Consider the following 19,594-nt stretch of genomic DNA (forward strand, 5'->3'; position numbering starts at 1 on the left):
AAGCAGTGCGCGTGGCACAAAATCTAATCACCCACTTTTTGCAATGCAGAATTTGCTGACCCTCCTGATCGCCTGGTCATCGACTTTACACGGATCTTCACCAAGTATTCCCATGATGTTGCCGCCAGGGCGAATCTTCGACTACAAGTATGATCAAGAAAATTTCTATAGCGTGGATGCGACAGCCCGGCTCATCTTCGGGCTACCAACCGCATCGAAATCGTTAACAGTCCCTGTATATTTAAGCAACTTGCACATTGACTAGTCTTTCAATGGGCACGGAAACAGTGCGCGTGGAACAAAATCTGATCACTCACTTTTTGCCATGCGGGTGTGTACAACGCCTACTCTTTACGCAAAAAGGTATGAGGACCCATACCTAATCTTGTTTCCGTGCCAACAAGTGCCGTGAAAAATACTATGTGATTGTTCTTCTATAATTTTATTGCTTTTACAAAGCGGTGGTGTTGAAACTAACCCCGGTCCTACACGCGTTGAGATAAATTAAGTGACATAGAAACTTTACCGGAAAATCCCGCAGAACATACTAAAGTCCTGTTTCAAATACTACAAGATGTATATGCTCGTTCTCTCCAAAGTTTGAAAGCATAAAATGAGCTAGCTGCCGACGTGAAGGCTATTGGTAGTGGGCAAGAAAAACAGAAACAAAAATCTCCATTACACAAAAGAGACTATTGGAATTTGAGGAAAAATTGCACAACTTCGACCATCTCGGCAATGAGTTAACAGAAATGCACGATGTATTTGGCAGTTTCACAGACCACAGTAATTCCTTCCTAGCATAGCTTGATGAATTGCAAGATAGATGTAGGCGTGACAACCTAATCTTTCATGGTGCTGCCGACGCTAAAGAAAGCTGGAGCAAAACAGAACGTAAATTCTTAACCAGGCTAAAAAAAGTTTTCTAACCCTTCAGCGCCGACTTGACTGACCGCGCGCACCATCTCGGTCTGTTTCCACCGACCAAATGCCCTCCCACTGCAGCCAAATGTGCGAGCTCTACAGCAAAAGAAAACATTCTTTCACTTTGCAGCCTGCTGAAACAAGAGAACATTTCAATCAGCGAGGACTTCTGTCCAAACACCGCATTTCTCGAAAAAAAAACTAACAAATTTCGCTAAGAGCCAACCAGGTTCCCCTCAGTTCAAATTGAGCAGATTGTTCAGATTAATGAACAGATTGTCCATGCATAACTAGTGCTTTCTCTACAGGCCATATCGCGACCGCGTTCAATAGGTGAATATGCGTGGCTTTGAGGCAAGTAAGCGCCACACTGCTGGGACGCGTATTACACCTCATGAATGGCAGAGGAGTAGTGGCATATCGTCGCAATCACGTTCTTCCGAGGTATGGGTACTCCTTACTAACGCCAAGGTGTGTATTTAATGAACGTGACGCTCTCTCATCCGCGACAGATACATGCGGTGCGAATATAATCACCTTAACTGAAACCTGGTTCCCCACGGATGCGCTTGACTGAGATATTACATGATACGCACCCGCTTACAGTTTACCGCTGCGACCAAACCGAGCGTAGAAGAGGAGGCGTGCTTCTAGCCGTTTCAAAAGACATTAAAATCACCTATCCAATTTAACACCACCCTAGGAATAACATGGGTCATATTAACCTTAGGCAACTATCAATCGATTCTTTGCACGTGTTATCAGCCACCTTCTTTACCATCCATATTTATTAATGAACTGCATGGCACTATCAACATACTACATTCTCGTTTTCCTTCTACCCCTTTGTTTTTGCAAGGAGATTTACACTTTCCTCACATAATGTCGAATATTCTGCCATTACGTCTTTCCCCATTCTTATAACAGGCAGATGACCTTCTTACTTATGCTAAATTTTTCTCTTGCGCAATTAGTTACTCAGGCCACCAGCATTTGAAATGATGTAGCTAACACGCCCGACTTGATACTTGCGACACATGCTGACCTTGCACCTCATATCACCTACTTACCTGGAATTAGGGACGCTCAATTTCATAATTACCGCTCCTTTCTCCATAAAGTCCAAATGACGAAGAACCATACGCGACTAACCGAAAGCTAACTTCGGAGCAATAAACAATGAGCTGCCTCATTATATTTTATTTTATTTATTTATTTATTAATTAGAGACCTGCATCACCCATGCGGGCATTACAGCAGGGGGGATTACATTTTAAAGGAAGGAGCAAGTAATCGCATACATAATGCGCGATAAAACACATCATTGTTTTCAGTATTACCAAGGTCAGGCGAAAGAGCATTCGATTCTCTTATAGACTGGACAAAAAAGAACACCTAAAGACGTCAGCCCCTAAAACAAAACTCGCGGACTTTCAGCGCATGCTCGCGTCTCAACGACGTATAAGTAGGCGACTTGATATATCTTTCTCAATCCCTGTATTTGAATTTTTAACAGGGTGAAAAAATTTCAACCTCAGAGTTTTTCGTCGGTCTTTTAGTGCTTGCCACAATAATTTAATTTTACTTTCTGTCCTACTTAATTTTCTGTTAGAGTTATTAAGAACAAACCCAGCTGCTCTATTCTGCAGTCTTTCAAGCTGTTCCGGGGGATCATTCGTGTACGGATCCCAACGAATACAACCGTAATCAACTAAACTACGAACATAAGTGAAATACAATTGCTATTTTAATTTATTCGGTATCTGACTGAAGTTACGGCGGAGGAATCCCAATTAAAGCTGTACTTCCTTATTCTTAATATGCGCAATGTGCCCGTTCCATCTTAAGTCAGACGTCATTAAAATTCCTAAATATTTGTATACGTCAAGATTTTTAATGCCATATTACTCAAGGTGTAAGTGCATGACTGAAATGCGTGCTTACTTAAAAAAGTGACGTGAACACACTTTTCAACATTTAGTGACATTTCCCACGTATTGCACCATGTTCCTATAAAGTTTAGATCTGTCTGTAACAATGAAATGTCATTTGCGTTATGTCTGACTTTTAAAATCACACAGTGATCGGCAAACATTCTAAATGAAGTCGTAAGGTCACTTTCAATATCTATATAAATAGTAGAAATAAAAGGGGACCTAAAACTGATCCCTGAGGAACACCTGAGGTAACTGGAACATATACAGAAGAAAAACGTTGAGCACCACAGACTTCTCTCTTGCACTAAGATATTCGGCAATCCAAGCTATGACACTGTTGTCCAATTTGTAGGCCCTAAGTTTTCGGATGAGAAGATCATGAGCAACGACACCAAAGGCTTTTTTTTGAAAACCAGAAATATGCACTCTTTTATTTTGGTTTTGTCTATTGCCGAGGCCAGATCATGAAAGAATTTTACTAACTGTGTAGAGTATGAAAAACTTTGTCGAAAACCATGTTGACTAGAGCTTACTATATTGTGCTTTACCAAATGCGGCATGATTGAAGTGTAAATTACATGTTCCATTACCTTCCATGTGTACTTGTTAAAGATACCGGTCTGTAGTTCTGAACGGCACTTCTCGATCTGCCTTTGTGAATGGGTACAACCCGTGCCAGCTTCTAATCACGCGGTAAACAAGACTCAGTAAACACTTTGTAAATAACCGAGAACAGTAAAAATACAATATTCCAGAATAGTTTTGAAGAATCGCTGTCGGAATATCTTCAGGGCCAGAAGCGATCGTCGGCTTCATCTCCTGCAGTAATTTACGCAAACCTACACCAAATATAACCTCAGGCATTTGTTTAATGTTCATTTGACATATCACCTTAGAAGTGCGAGAATGCTTTGGTGTAAACACTGACAAGAAAAAATTACTAAAATCTTTCACTTTTCTTCATCAGCATCAATTATGATTTCACAGTTCTTTAAGGGGCGGATAGAAATGTTTACCGTTACACCTAACAAATCTTCAGAACTCCCTGGAATCCTTGAGCAACATCACACTAAGGTTTTTTTCCGAAATAAGTATGCTTGGCCAGCTCAGCAACATTCTGAATTCTTTTTTTTTTCAAGCATTTCAGTTCTAACCAAGTATTCTGGGACTTCGCTCTCTGAAACTTGAGATAAGCTCTCCTAATTCTTTGTATTAGTGGCGCAGCTGATGACTAAACCAAGGCTTATCCTTTGACCATTTAGATGAAATAACATCAGTAGGAACAAATCTATCGCGCAATTCAAACAGCTTGTCTTTAAACAGCTTCCATAACTCTTCAATGCTCAATTCATCAACTAATGCATGAAAGGTGGAAAAATATGGCTCAAACGCCGGAATTATAGCTTAAAAATCATCCCTCCTATACACGCAAATATTTTTCGGTTCCTTCTTCGGCACGGACACAGATTGAACATTTATATCAGCCGTAAAAACACAGTGGTCACTTAAGCCGGGAAGCACATTCACATTTCTTAAGATCTCCGGGACATTACATAAGAGCAAATCAAGTACGTGACCTGTGCCGTCACTCCGTGATGCATCACGATGTAATGTTGAATGAATGAATGCTTCACTTTCAACAAACGTAATACAGAGCCTGCTAAAGGGGCAGAGGCTAAAGGCTTAAAATGCCTGACAAAGGCCTCCGACTCATTACAGTTTGCCAAGCGGATTTAGGCAAAGATAACAGTCACGCATTGATCACAAACAAATAAACAAAAATGACATGAAAAAACACAGAATATAACCCTTTCACGTTTTCATAAGAACAGTATCTATGTGTAGGCATGTCTGTATTACATACATAATGTAAGAAGTACATATATACATTGAACATACATTTCACGTGCGTTTTTTCATTATGCAACTTTATTCATACAACATACGAAGATGTTTGTATGCACACATACATATCACATACCTTTACATATTTACACACACCAAAAGAAATCAAATAGTAAGTAAGGGGAGCAACAACCACAGCGAACATTATTTCTGAGAGTAGTTTTATTCTGAAATTATTATTACATTTTTTAGTTATTTTGGAAAATGTTTGCAGTGGTACTGAAATCCAATTGTTCTTTGATCTTACTTAATACATCAGCCACCTGATATTCCTTTTCTGTAGTCCGTATTCAGTTCGTTTTTTAGGAGCGCGTCGTTTTTGGAAACTTAGGCAATAGCTAGGAATTTTTTCATCTGTTGTGTAGAGTTTGTTCTTGTGTATAAATTGCAATAGCTTGAAATTGTATGACTGGTCTGCCCGCAGTATACCATGTTTTATAAATAAGGTAGCCGTTCCTAAATCTTGCATTTTACCATATAAATTTTCAAAAAACTGTAAAATCTTTTTGGAGTATAACAAGCTTGTTGTAATTTGTTTTTGTGGTGGTACCCCAGACAAGTAAACCATAGGTAAGTTTGGAATAGAAAAGAGAATAATAACGAGTTCGCCTTAGCCAGAGTGGTATAAGGTGGTTTATCCTGTACAAACATCCAACTGTACGTGCTATATCTGAAATGAGATAATCTATATGTGTAGTCCAACTTAGTTTGTCTTGAAACCATAGCCCGAGAAAGTTTTGTTTTTCGACATGTTTAATTACGCTTTCTTCAAATTTTAGCATTATGTTTCTGCACAATGGTTTGTTAGTAGGACGAAATATCATGTATGTAGTTTTGGAGGCATTTAATGTCAGCTTGTTCTGTTTCAGCCCTCTGGATAGATGAAAAAGATATGCATTCGATCACGTTCAACTGTTGCAAGGTTATGGGACGAAAAAAATATATTTGTGTCATCTGCATACATGATGACAACAGAGGTACCAGGGATAGAGACAATATCATTTATAAAAATGATGAATAATTGTGGCCCAAGTATGGAGCCCTGAGGGACGCCTTGTTTTATTCTCATGTCCGTTGAAAATGCTCCGTGATTCTTTACAAGTTGAAAATGATCTGATAAGTAGCTTATGAGAAGATCAAGAGCAACGCCTCGGACTCCATACCTGGATAATTTCTTCAGTAATAAATTGAATTGTATAGAGTCAAAGGCTTTCCTGAGGTCTAGAAACAGACCAAGCATATATTCCCTATTTTTTTATATTTTCAATTATTTTCTCTTTGATATTTACTAGAGCCTGCTCAGTTGAATTGTGCTTGCGAAAACCATATTGATTTTCTGCTATTAATTGATGTTTGTAAAAAAATACCAGGAGTCATTCATAAATAACGGCTTCAAAAATTTTTTGGTATTGTGGGAAGTACAGATATGGGACGATAGTTCGATAAGTTGTTTACACCACCCCCTTTATAGATCGCAGTAACTTTCGCCGTCTTTAACTGCCTCGGAAAAATGCCTTTTTCCAGAGAATTATTAACGATGTGACTAAGTACCCCAGAAATAACGGTGCAACCAATTTCATTTCAGCTGGGCATATTTCATCGATCCCTGGCACAACATTATTCTTTGTTTTATTATATTTGATATTTCTACCGGGTCCGTAAGCTGCATGTAGATAGATTAAAAGATTGTATTTGCTTTGAGAGGGCCATAATCGCATTCTATTTCAAAAGGAGTAACATAGGAACCGGCGTTAATAAAGTGAGTATTCATTGCATCAGGCAATCTTTCCCCGCACAGCGTTTTTCCATCTATGGTAAGCTGCTCACAGACGTTAGTAACCTTTTTCCTGGAAGTGAGCGAGTTCACCGTGACCCATATCTTTTTTTGGTCGTTGTATATTCTTTCAAACGTTTTCTCATATTATTGGTGCTTTGTTTTTTTTTCAGATCAGACGTGAGGGCGTTTCGGTATTTTTTGCATAGTTCGAATTTATCCTGCACCCGCGTGCTCACAGTCATAATATAACTCATTCTTTATTTTGATACGATATCATACATCTGAGGTAACCCATGGCTTACTCTGCTTTTTTTATTTCTAGAAGATATTTTTACTGGGAACGCAGCAGCATAGCAAGCACAAAGCAACTTTGTGAATGTATCATACGCATCGTTTACATTTTCTTTGCAATAGACATAGTGCCAATCAACTTCTTTAACTATATGAAAAAACGTTTCCCTCGTTTCGTCATTTTTAGTCGCTCAATTTTTAGCTGTTTAGTTGGTTGGCTGTTTTTTTTTCTGGAGCAAATGAAGCAAAAATACAGGGAGGTGATCACTTAACTCATAGGATAGAATCCCAGTTTTTTATTCGCATGGTTTACATTCGAAGCACATATATCTAGTACTGTTGCACTGTGTGTAATAATCCTGGTTGGTTTTGTGATGTACTTTGTTAAACCGTAAATGGAAAAAACAAGTTCTAACTTTTTCGCATATGGGTCATCAGAAATGAGATCTATGCTGGTGTCGCCCATAACGACACAAGGAGTATTAGGAGAAGAAGTGGCCTCAAGCAATGTGTCCAGAAATTCAAAGAATTTATTGTTATGCCCCTGGGGTGGACAATAAAGCGCAATAATCAACACTTTGCTAATGCGCAAGCTCAGACACTCACTGTCTGCGGCCGTAACTGATATGTGTTGAAGGATCTCATGAGACAAAGTAACCCTGAAATAAATGGCTATTCCACCACCTTTTTTTCCATCACGACAGGAGTATTCTGAACGGTAGCCTGAAAAGTGTGGTGCGTGTGCTTTATCTCTTATCCGAGTTTCCGTAAAGATTAAAACGTCAATATGGGAAGATATGAACGATAGCAACACTGCTATATTATCTGCTTTTCCCTTTATGCTTCTGCAATTTATGTGCATTATTGTAAGCCCTTTTTCTTTTGTGGATAACGCGCTATGTATTCATTGACAGTATAATATCTGCAGTTGTCGATCAGTTCAGCCATACGTGATATGAACAGCACAAACGAACATAAAAAGGAAACAAAGAAGGCAAAACTATTCCTACTCGCTGTGGGTTTGCTCCACATCTGGCGTATGAGCGACGTGGATAACAGAGGATTCCTCATTTTTTCATGCAACCACCCTGCCTGCGGACGTCCATACAAATTTTCAGTGCGCTTCCTTCTTTTTGTGAATCGCAGCCGCAAGCAAGTTTTTATTTTTAGGTGTCAAGTGCTCATTTACAAAGATTGGTCGTCGTTCTTCCATACCAAACAGCGAGCCGTTGAGCCTTTGCTTCCTACTTTTCGACAGCAGAGCATTTCGCTTGCTTCTTCTAACAAAGCGCACAATTATATTTTGGACGCGCGGTTTCGGCGGGCGAACCCAGTGACATGTGTCAACGTCGTCGCTTTCGACATCTTCCCCCACTCTCTTGCCTATTTTTTGTATCACGCTCAGTGGGTTGCAGCCAGCGGGGACTCCTTTCACCTCCAGATTGTTTAGGCGCTGATATTACTCAAGTTCCTCGCACCTCTGTGTTAGCTTTGCATTTTCAGCCTTCAAATCCATGTTTTGTTTCAGCAGTTTCTGCATTTCCATCCTCAAGTTTTTTGTGTCGGCGGCCGTATCTTTTACGTCATTGCAGATATCAGTGCAGTGGGACACGCCATCCTTCAGCTTTGAAATACCTTCTTTAATCTCCCCCATCTCCGCTCTAATATCACACCGGAAAGTCTCAAGTGCTTTAGCTAAGTCACGTAGTTCTTTCAAGCTTGTATCTTGCTTCCCAGTACCCTTTCTTGCCATGTTCAAAACAATCAAAGCAGTCGAGATACACACAATGTTATGCACGAAGAATGCACCTTGGCAGCAGAGCAGCACTAGGCAGTGTGAAAATTTTTTTTTCCATGGATGGAATTAAGCACTAACCTGCAATGATACAGGGCAGGTTTTTAAGGACAGCGTCTTTCGGTGCCACTGCCGCTGCCAGTGTGTCGGTCGCCTCCTTCCGTGCTACTTTTATACGGTTGATCCGTTGACGGCAGCGTCCCTTCGTTGCAACGACGATGTGAACGCTGTGACATGTCTTCAGGCAGGCTTTCTGCATGCGCGTCCAAATCGGCGATATTAAAACGTAAAATCACAGACGAGGTACAAAAATGTAGAATACACATGGCCAGTGGCCGATGCTACAGCGTCATCGCACGACCAGTCTATACACGGAAGATTAAAATCTCCCCCTAGTATTATGATATCGTTTTCAAGCGTATAAAGGAAAGTAGACAGCTGAGGAAAGTGGTCGTATGACGATCCGGTAGGACGGTAATATGATTCAATAACAAATTCTTTTCCCATTAGATACCCTCACTTTACAAAAAAATGGCTGTGGCTTAGGTAAAGTTAAGCCCAGGATGCGAAGCATACTAGCCTTTATTTTAGTTGTTGAACCACTGTTTAGCCTGGTGAACTGCTGTTGCTTGGCTATATTTGGTTCGGCTAGACGAAGAAACAACTCATGCATTACTGCTTCGCCTTCAAGAGTGGAACGCGACAGCGTTCCCGTCGACCCGCCAAGGGGTGTAAGACAATGGGCTACAGGGCAGCGACTACGCGCCCCGCATTGGACGCGGTGAGCGTCGAGCAAAGCAGCGTTCGGCGCGGCAACGAAATGTGCGCCCGAGCAAGAGACGCACGCCTTAGAAACAGCTCGTTTCTAAGGCAACACCGCATTCACTAGAGGCGCTTTTGTACCGCGTTGAAGCATCGTACTCGTGGCTCAGTGGTAGCGTCTCCGTCCCACACTCCGGAGACCCTGGTTCGATTCCCACTCAGCCCGTCTTGCAAGAGTTGAGCCAAAGCCACTTCTCCACTGTCGTGACGTCACGGTGTCACGTGGTTTCAAGGCGACACCGCCGCGCCTGAGGAGCTGGGTTGAGCTCTCGTAATATGCTTCGCATAAAAACATGCACAAGATTGGCTGTAGAACCTTCCAGTGGTGCACGCAATAAGCTTGAGCTAACAATAATCAATACCCCTGCCCCTCTTGCTCCTCGAGCGCGTCTGAAACAATGATAGCCATCTGGAAAAACTTCAGAATTTAAGACGCTCGAGTCCAAGCATGACTCAGTGCCAATAACTATTGACGACTCAACTCATCTAGGAAGCATATGGAAAGAACCGACTTCATTTCTTATGCTCCTGCAGTTTATTACCAAAACGCTGAGCATTTTTTTATGTTAGTCACTGGTGATGGTCGCATCTGCCTCACTTTGCTGGTCACGCTATCAATCTGATAGCGTATGTTGTCCATGTACAAGGTATTGAACTTTAGTACTGCTTTTATACCTTCGTGCCGATTCTGTTTGGCAAAATTCCATAAACAGCTCCTTTTATCCCTCACGACGCGTGAAATATTTTTGGAAATGCTGCGGTTCATTCCCTTTGCCTTGTGTGCATTATATAACAATTGTTGGCATCCTTTGAAAGAGGAAAACTTCACTATAATTAGGCGTGCTTTATCTGCTCGATAGGGTCCTATCCTGTGAGCGCGCTCAATTGCAACAGCATTGGGTTCCAGTTTAGTGCGGCACAGGTTTGAGACACGTTCACTTGGTTTAGTTGCGTTTTCGCCAGTATCACTATCTTGAAAACCATAAAAAAGTAGATTATCCCGCCTCTGACGATTCACAATATTTTCACTTTTTGAACCAAAAGCCGACAATGTTGCCAGATTCTGAAGCAGCTGTGCCTCATCGTTAGCCAGTGAAGAACGAATGTCATCCACTCGTGTGATTGTTTCTTCTAATGACACAATACGTGCCTTGAGTTATTTTATTTCAGCAGAGGACTTGTTCTGCATTGCTGACAGCTTTTTTCAATATTGTTTTGGCCTTCAAGTATTCGTTCACACTGGGCAGCATCGGGCCCTGGATTCGGCTCTATATCACCTCCGCACAGCAGCAAAATCAGTAAACACAAAGCGGAATGCCTCCAAACAACAAGCTTACGTCGTACGAGCACCCTCCGTGACTTCAAATAAACACACTGCTTTGAACACAAGAAAAACAAAGTTTGTGGCGGGATCGGCAAAGCAATGCAAACATTCATCGACGAATAGTGCTTGTGACTAATCTGCGAAAGCAGTAAACAATACATAAGTGTTGATGCCATGTCGTCAGTTCCGCGCCCCGTCTTCGTAGTGCCGCTACGAGGCTTTTGTAGCTGAAGGATACCGGCAGCGTTTCCCAGGACACACAGTTGCCATTCGTGAAGTGGGGAGAAGTCACGTTCAGCGAGCGCCGGGCACGTCTGTTGGTCCCAGAGCCACGTAAAAGGCGACGCAGTTAACTTCCAGTCGGGCTTCGCCGCCTACGTACGCTGATGCCGAAGTGCAGCATGACACAAAAACGTCCATGAGGCCAATCTGCGATAGCAGTAAACAGTATATAAGGTTTGATGCCATGTCGCCAGTTTTGTAAAAAACTTTGATGATCGTTCAATTCAATCTAACTAGGATTTCTTCACACGTACAATCCACAGATTAACTGAGGTGTGCGACCCTAACCGGACAATCACTTAAAATGCGCGAGCGCCGTGGTACTCTGCTCATCTAAAACGCTTATCCAACCGAAAAAAGCACTTCTAGAACTTAGGAAAGTCAACCCCTACTGACGCGCGCTGGGCAACTTATAAATCTGCCTCAGATATTGATATAGCAATTTTAAGAAGTGCTAAAGACAACTACTTATCTAGCACACTACCTGAAATACTAAAACAAGTCCTAAAAAGTTTCGGCAAATAGTAAACTCAATAAATAACAACGCTGTTTCATTACAACGTTTATCTGAAATATTGCTCCTGAGAACATATGCGCGACCTTTCTTTTTGAATCAGTCACAGGTCAATTTTCGAAAACTGCCAATGTTGAGTTCCCTTTCGCATACCATGACGAATACATACCAAGGCATCCAGTGATTGTTGATGGACGCGGAATGAACAAGTTAATGGATAGTTTATCGTATCATTCATCGCCTGGCTACGACTGCAATAACAGCAAATTACTTAAAAGCACTAGCGTCTTTAGTACCATAATACTAACAAAAATGTTCCGACAAACCCTTAACTCATGTGAGCTTCCAAAGGAATTGAAAATTGGGAAGGTGGTTCCAATTTATAAATCTGGCCCCAGGAATTCACCTCCTAATTATCGCCTGATATCATTTACAGGTAGTTGATGTTTATTATTAGAGCATGTAGTTTTCACAAACCTGGATAGCTTTCTAGAATCCAACTCATATTTTTGTAACGTACAACATCGTTTTCGAAAATCATAGTCCTACGAAACACAACTAGTATCATTCACTCATTAACTGCATCGCATCCTGTAAAGGTCATTGTGCGCTGACTGTCTTCTTGGATTTTAGTGAATCATTTGGTAAAGTGTGTAACAAACTAGTAATTTTACAACTAAGATTGCTGAATATTGACCATAACCTTCAAAAATGGATACTGAATTTCTTTACTAACCACCTCCAATTTTTTACTACTAATGGTCGTAAATCTCCACTGACTTATGCTCGTCCACCGCCACTGAGCCCGACGCACTTAAGTTCAGTCGGGTGTACCACAAGAGCCAGTGGTTTTATTTCTTGCAAATTAAAACCACTGATGATACTAAAACACTGAAAGCTGATCTGAATTTTATAGATGGCTGGCGCCGGAAGGGGTAATAGTGGAATTAAATACTAACAAATCGAAAATAATGCGCGTATCCAGACCTAATTGCACTCATAGAACCTACCATCTGAACAATGTTCCCATAGATGTTGTCGTGTCATATACATATATATATATATATATATATATATATATATATATATATATATATATATATATATATATATATATATATATATACATATATATATATATATATATATATATATATATATATATATATATATATATATATATATATATATATATATATATATATATATATATATTGTACTGAAAATAGGGAGCAGTGGGGCTGTGGCTAGGAGAGAGACAACGACGACGAGAAAGAACAACCTTGTTTCGGTGCTCGGTCGGCTACACTACCTCTCGCTGCTCCAACGTTCTAGTCGCGAACGCTTACTTCCCAAAGTGCTTCGCGACATTTGGTGGAAGGTGCTGGACTTATTGCCAACCTGGAACTCCGAAGCCGGACGATCCCTGTCACATCTCCCATGCCTGAGGAGACTAGCCTACCGCGCCACCCATGGCACCGCCTCCAGTCGTCTGTCCTGGTGCGCCACGCCAATGGGATCCTCCCATATTCAATGGAACTGACGATCATGACGTAGAGGACTGGCTGTCATCATACAACCGAGTGAGTGCCCACAACAAATGGTCTGAAGCTGACAAGCTTGGCTACGTCCCATTCTACCTTTCCGGTGTCGCCCATCTTTGGTTCCGCAACCATGAGGCTGACTTTTCCACCTGGTCAGCATTCCGCACGGCACTTCAAGAAGTATTCGGTCGCCCTGCTGTGCGCAAACTTCGGGCTGAACAACAGCTTCGCTGTCGTGCACAACAAAAGGGCGAAACTTTTACGAGCTACATTGAAGATGTAGTTGACATCTGCCGGCGTATAGACCCAGATATGACCGAAGATGACAAGGTCAAGAACATCTTGAAAGGCATAGAGGACGACGCCTTCCAAATGATCTTGGCAAGGAATCCTCAGACGGTCAACGACATCATAACGCTTTGACAGAGCTATGAGGAGCTGCTCAAACAGCGACTTTCTACGCGCCGAGCTCTCGCTCCGGACGTCGCGCTTTCAGCTCTGAGTGATGGTGTCACTTCTACTCCTTGCAGTTCAGAAATTTTGGACAGAATCAAGCAATTTGTACGAGAAGAAGTGGCGCGCCAACTCTCTCTTCTGCCAGTCGCTCCAGCCTCAGAGCCGCGCTTGTCTCCAGATCTCCGTCACCTGATACAAGAACAAGTCGCTAACGCAGTACCACTTGCTCATCAACCGCCTCCTACGCCTGTGCCACTTACGTACGCTGCCGTTGTCACTAATCCAAGGCCTCCTTGTGCAGGTAATCAATCCAGACTTACCAGCGCCTTTCTCTCACCTCCGCAAGCAACTGCAACATACTCTCCTGCCCCCCCAAGCAGCTACTGGCCACCACAGCAGCCCGTGCGCCCACCTCGCCAATATTTCCAACAGCCTACGCCCGCTGTTCTCAATCCTTGGCGCACCCATGACAATCGGCCTATCTGTTATTCTTGTGGCCTACCTGGGCATGTAGCACGGCTTTGCCGCCAGCGTGGATGGTATCCTTCGGATTCTCCGAGGGCACAAAGTAACGGTTTCGACTCTCCGTCCCGTTCTGCTCCTGCCGCTCAGCCCTTCGTAGCCTCGTCTCCCGTTTCCCGACCCTTCAATACCCATCGGTCTCCGTCTCCCCGTCGGCGTTCTCTGTCGCCGCTTATCCGTCGTCCTGAAGCTATCCGAGAGGAAAACTAAGGACCGCAGTTCTGGAGGCAAGTACTGCAATCTCAGCGAACTCCTCAAGACCTCATTTATTTCCTGCGCACATCCTTGAAGTTTATGCAGAAGACATTGCCGTTCATGCGCTTGTAGACACGGGAGCAGCACTATCAGTGATTTCGGACCACCTTCGTCTTACTCTTAGAAAGGTCGCGATGACTTATTCAGCCATTTCATTACCTACAGCAAGCACTGCGCCGAGTGAACCCTTAGGGAAGTGTACCGTGCGTGTTGTTATAAGCGGCGCTTTATACCATATTGAGTTCGTTGTTCTGCCTCGCTGCTCCCATGCCATGATTTTAGTCTGGGACTTTCTGTCCTTTCATCATGCCGTTATAGATTGTGCCCGTGCTGAACTCGCGCTGTCGCCATTCGGCACCAACGTTTTTGACGATACTGATGACACTGCCAGTCGTGTGTTCGTCACCGCCGACACCGAGATTCCTCCATACTCTGCCGCACTTGTGCCCGTTTCCTGCGTTGGGTTTTCCGACTCCACAGTTCTTTTCACGCCGTCTACTCTTGTTGCTCGCCGCCATCCTTTCTTGCTTCCTTTTGCCCTTCGACAAGGTTCGAGCGCACTTTATGTATCGAACCTGTTTCCTTGCCCTGCTAGGCTGCTCCACAATGAGTGTCTTGGTTATGCCGACGAAATCGACCCAAGCTTCCTTTCCGATGTGCCTGACGAACCGGCTTCTCCTCCGGCTGACGCTATGGCCCTTCAAGTTTCTCCTCCCACGCCGCCACGTGACCCAACATTTTACCAGAGTATTGATCCCAACCTCACTCCAGCGCAGCACGCCCAGATCGTCCATCTTCTAGACCGCTTTCGCACGTCATTCAATCTAGAACAATCTTGCTTAGGCCGTATTTGCACAGTTGTCCATCACGTCCACCACATCGACACCGGCAACCATGCGCCTTTACGCCATAGGCCGTATCGTGTATCCGCCATGGAGCGTAGCGTGATCGCTGAGCAAGTTGCAGACATGCTCCAACGCGGTGTCATACAACCTTCGCACAGTCCCTGGGCTTCTCCTGTAGTGCTGGTAAACAAGAAAGATGGCACAATTCGCTTTTGCGTGGACTACCGGCGACTTAGTAAGATCACACGCAAGGACGTTTATCCGCTACCCCGTATTGACGACGCGCTAGACTGCCTCCAAGGCGCTGAATTCTACTCATCCTTAGACTTACGATCCGGGTACTGGCAAGTGCCAGTGGCTGAGTCAGACCGTCCGAAAACGGCCTTCATCACACCTGACGGTTTATTTGAATTCACCGTGATGCCATTTGGCCTGTGTAATGCGCCTGCCACATTTGAAAGAATGATGGACAACATCTTGCGCGGCCTTAAATTGCAGATATGCCTGTGTTATCTGGACGACATCGTCATCTTTACACCGGACTTTCCTTCCCACTTACTTCGACTTGAACGCGTCCTACAGTGCATCGCCGATGCTGGCCTCCAGCTTAACTTGAAGAAGTGTCACTTCGCTGCCCGGCAGCTGGTCATCCTCGGCCATGTCGTGTCGAAAGAAGGTGTACGTCCTGATCCGGCGAAACTACAGGCTGTTGCCCAGTTTGCCCGACCAACGACTTTGAAAGAACTTCGCAGCTTCATTGGATTAGCGTCATACTTGCGCCGTTTCATCCGCAATTTTGCCACTATAATAGCACCTTTAACGCAGCTTCTTCATGGTGGCCACAACTTTTCAACCTGGTCACCGGATTGCGATGCCGCCTTCACAAAGCTGCGTCATCTCTTGACGTCACCACCAATCCTGCGCCATTTCGACCCCAGTGCTCCAACTGAAATACACACGGATGCCAGTGGCGTTGGCCTTGGGGCCGTTCTCGCTCAGAGAAAGGCTGGCTTCGATGAGTACGTCGTTGCCTTCGCCAGTCGTGCACTCACTAAACCTGAATCGAACTATTCTGTCACAGAAAAGGAGTGCCTGGCTATAATTTGGGCCATAACCAAATTCCGTCCGTATCTTTATGGCCGCCCGTTTGACGTCATAACTGATCACTATTTGCTGTGCTGGCTGTCGTCCTTAAAAGAACCATCCGGTCATCTTGCTCGATGGGCCCTTCGACTGCAGGAGTACGACATTCGCGTACTGTATCCTTCTGGCCGCAAACATTCGGATGCGCATGCCTTGTCTCGTTCGCCACTAACAGACGAGGCTCGCTTCCAGAACGCCTCGTTGTCCGAGTCTTCCCTTGCTGCCACGGACGTTCTTCTGGAGCAGAAGAAAGACCCATGGATTGTGTCCATGCTGCGGTTTTTGTCCAGCCCATCGACACCCACTAACAATCGCGCATTACGTCGCCAAGCACATCACTTCTCCATTCGCGATGGGCTCCTGTACCATCGCAACTACCTCCCGGACGGCCGCAAATGGTTGCTTGTCATCCCGCCACACCTGCGTTCGGATATTTGCGCAGCGTTCCACGACGATTCCCAGTGTGCGCATGCAGGGGTACTGAAGACATACGCGCGTCTACGCCTTCGTTAATACTGGCGGGGGATGTATCGATTCATCCATCATTATGTCCGCTCCTGTTTCGTTTGCCAATGCCGTAAAGATCCCCCTCGTCGTTCAACCGCCCCATTGCAGCCTTTGCCTTGCCCAGCACGTGCTTTTGATCGAGTAGGCATCGGCATTTATGGACCTCGGCCAACCACATCAGATGGCAATCGCTGGGTAATCGTGGCAATCGACCATCTAACGCGCTATGCGGAAACTTCCCCTTTGTCCAGCGCTTCTGCACGTGACGTCGCCTGGTTTCTCCTGCGCCACATCATCCTTCGCCACGGAGCTCCAAGGGAATTACTCAGTGATAGAAGCCGCGTCTTCATCTCCGACGTCATCGAGGCTCTCCTCAAAGAATGCCGCATCATTCATTGCACCACTACTGCGTATCATCCGCAGACTAATGGCATGACCGAGCACTTTAATCGCACTCTTGGTGACATGCTGGCCATGTACGTTGCATCCGACCAAACCAAATGGGACCATGTTCTACCTTTTCTGACCTACGCTTACAACACGGCCACGCAGACTGCCACGGGATTTTCGCCCTTCTTTCTCCTGTGCGGACGCGAACCTTTTTCCACAACGGATACTATCCTTCCGTACCGCCCTGACTCCACGGAAACAACTACCCTATCCGAAGCCGCTGCACACGCAGAAGAGTGTCGCAAGCTTTCCCGTATATTTACGTCAGAAGACCAGCAACGCCAGAAGCACCATCGAGAAAGTTCCAATGCTCCTGTATCCTATGCTTCTGGCTCGCTAGTGTGGCTTTGGGTTCCAGCCTCTACCACTGGACTGTCACCGAAACTCGCGTCGAAGTACCAAGGCCCATACCACGTGATCGAAGATACGTCTGCAGTCAACTATATTGTGGAACCCCTCGAGCTACCTTTGGATCATCGCCGTCGTGGACACGAAATTGTGCATGCCCAGCGTCTCAGGCCCTACTATGATCCGCCTGTGCTGTCCTAGCCATAGGTCACCGGGACAGCTTCCTTTTCCGCGGGGGAGATAACTGTACTGTAAAATAGGGAGCAGTGGGGCTGCGGCTAGGAGAGAAACAACGACGACGAGAAAGAACAACCTTGTTTCGGTGCTCGGTCGGCTACACTACCTCTTGCTGCTCCAACGTTCTAGTCGCGAACGCTTACTGCCCAAAGTAATTCGCGACAATATATATATACCTTTGCATCCCTATTACCAATAACTTAAATTGGACCATGCATATTGACACGTGTACTTGTTTTTATCGGGTGACACGGTTCACCGCCCAACCAATCTTATCGCACAGCGCAAGGACGCGCCTGCATGTATCGGAAGTTTCTGGAATGTTATGATGGTTTCATCCACTATCTGTGACCGAAGCTTGTGTAATGTGATTGCATGTATGCGCGACGCGAATGCGTAGAACTTTGTGGAAGGCATGCTGGTCTCAGCGATTACTCTGGAACATTCGACAACTGATGTTTAAAAGCCGACGCGCTTGACAAGCTTATCAGATTTTCGCCGATCGCCGACCGTGTTCGCCGCTACCGTTGTGCAATAAGTGTAGCCTTTTTGTGGGCTCAGGTTCGCCCAAAAAGAGTTAGTTTTGTCTTTCACACTATTGCTACTGTGTTCTTAAACGTCACCACCACGTTACATCTGGTGGAGGTGCTTTTCGTTCATGTAACGGATGCCCCCGACAAGCCGTGATCCAAACCCGGACCACAAAGAGAACACCAACATAGTCCTGGACCATCAAACAAGCCGTCGTCTTCCACAGCTGCCCCCGGAGCACGGACTTCTACCTGAGAAGACCAAGAAGATTGTGGCCAAGGCAACCTCAATGGCAGCCCCAGCGTTCCCCATCGTGCTGCAGCAGCCCAGGGAGCCTCCGACGTTCCGGGGTTCAACATTCGTGGACCTGGAAACCTGGCTTGGGACGTAGGAGAGGGTCTTAACAGCTGGAGCAGCGACGACAAACTGCGACATGTCTTCTTCGCATTGGAAGACGCTGCCTGGACGTGGTTCAAGAACCGAGAAGCAAGCTTAACGACGTGGGACCTGTTCCGAAGCGGCTTCCTGCAGACCTTCACAAGCGTCGTACGCCGGGAACGAGTCCAAGCACAACTAGAAACGCGAGTGCAGCTGCCTAATGAAACCACCGCGATCTTTACAGAAGAAATGAGCCGCCTATTCCACCACGTCGACTCGGAAGTGTCAGAGGAGAAGAAAGTCCGCCTACTGATGTGTGGTGTAAAGGAGGAACTTTTCTCCGGAATGGTATGAAGCCCACCGAAGACAGCCGAAGAGTTTCTTCGCGAGGCCACTAGCACCGAGAAAACACTGGGAATGTGGAACCGGCAATTCAACCGCTGCATGAACTCGACAAACTACGCCGGAGTTGCGTCATTGGCCACCGAAGACCATCGCGAGACTATCCGAGCGGTCGTGCGGGAGGAACTACAGAAGCTGTTGCCTTCATCACAGCCTCAAGTGGCTTAGATTGCCGACGCCGTACGCGAGGAACTCTAACAACTCGGAGTAGGCCCTGAATCCCCGCAGCCTGAGCCGCAAGCGATCACATACGCCGCTGTAGCCCGCCATCACGTCCCCCCTCCACGCCCATGGCAGGGTCCAGTGACGACACAGTTCCGTCGTCCACCACCACCGCCCCCCGCCAGCACGCCAAGCCATCACCTCTCGCGGTGTTCCAAGAAAGACTGACGTTTGGCGCGCCCC

Source organism: Dermacentor albipictus, chromosome 8 (assembly GCF_038994185.2).
Source record: "Dermacentor albipictus isolate Rhodes 1998 colony chromosome 8, USDA_Dalb.pri_finalv2, whole genome shotgun sequence".
Taxonomy (NCBI): domain Eukaryota; kingdom Metazoa; phylum Arthropoda; class Arachnida; order Ixodida; family Ixodidae; genus Dermacentor; species Dermacentor albipictus.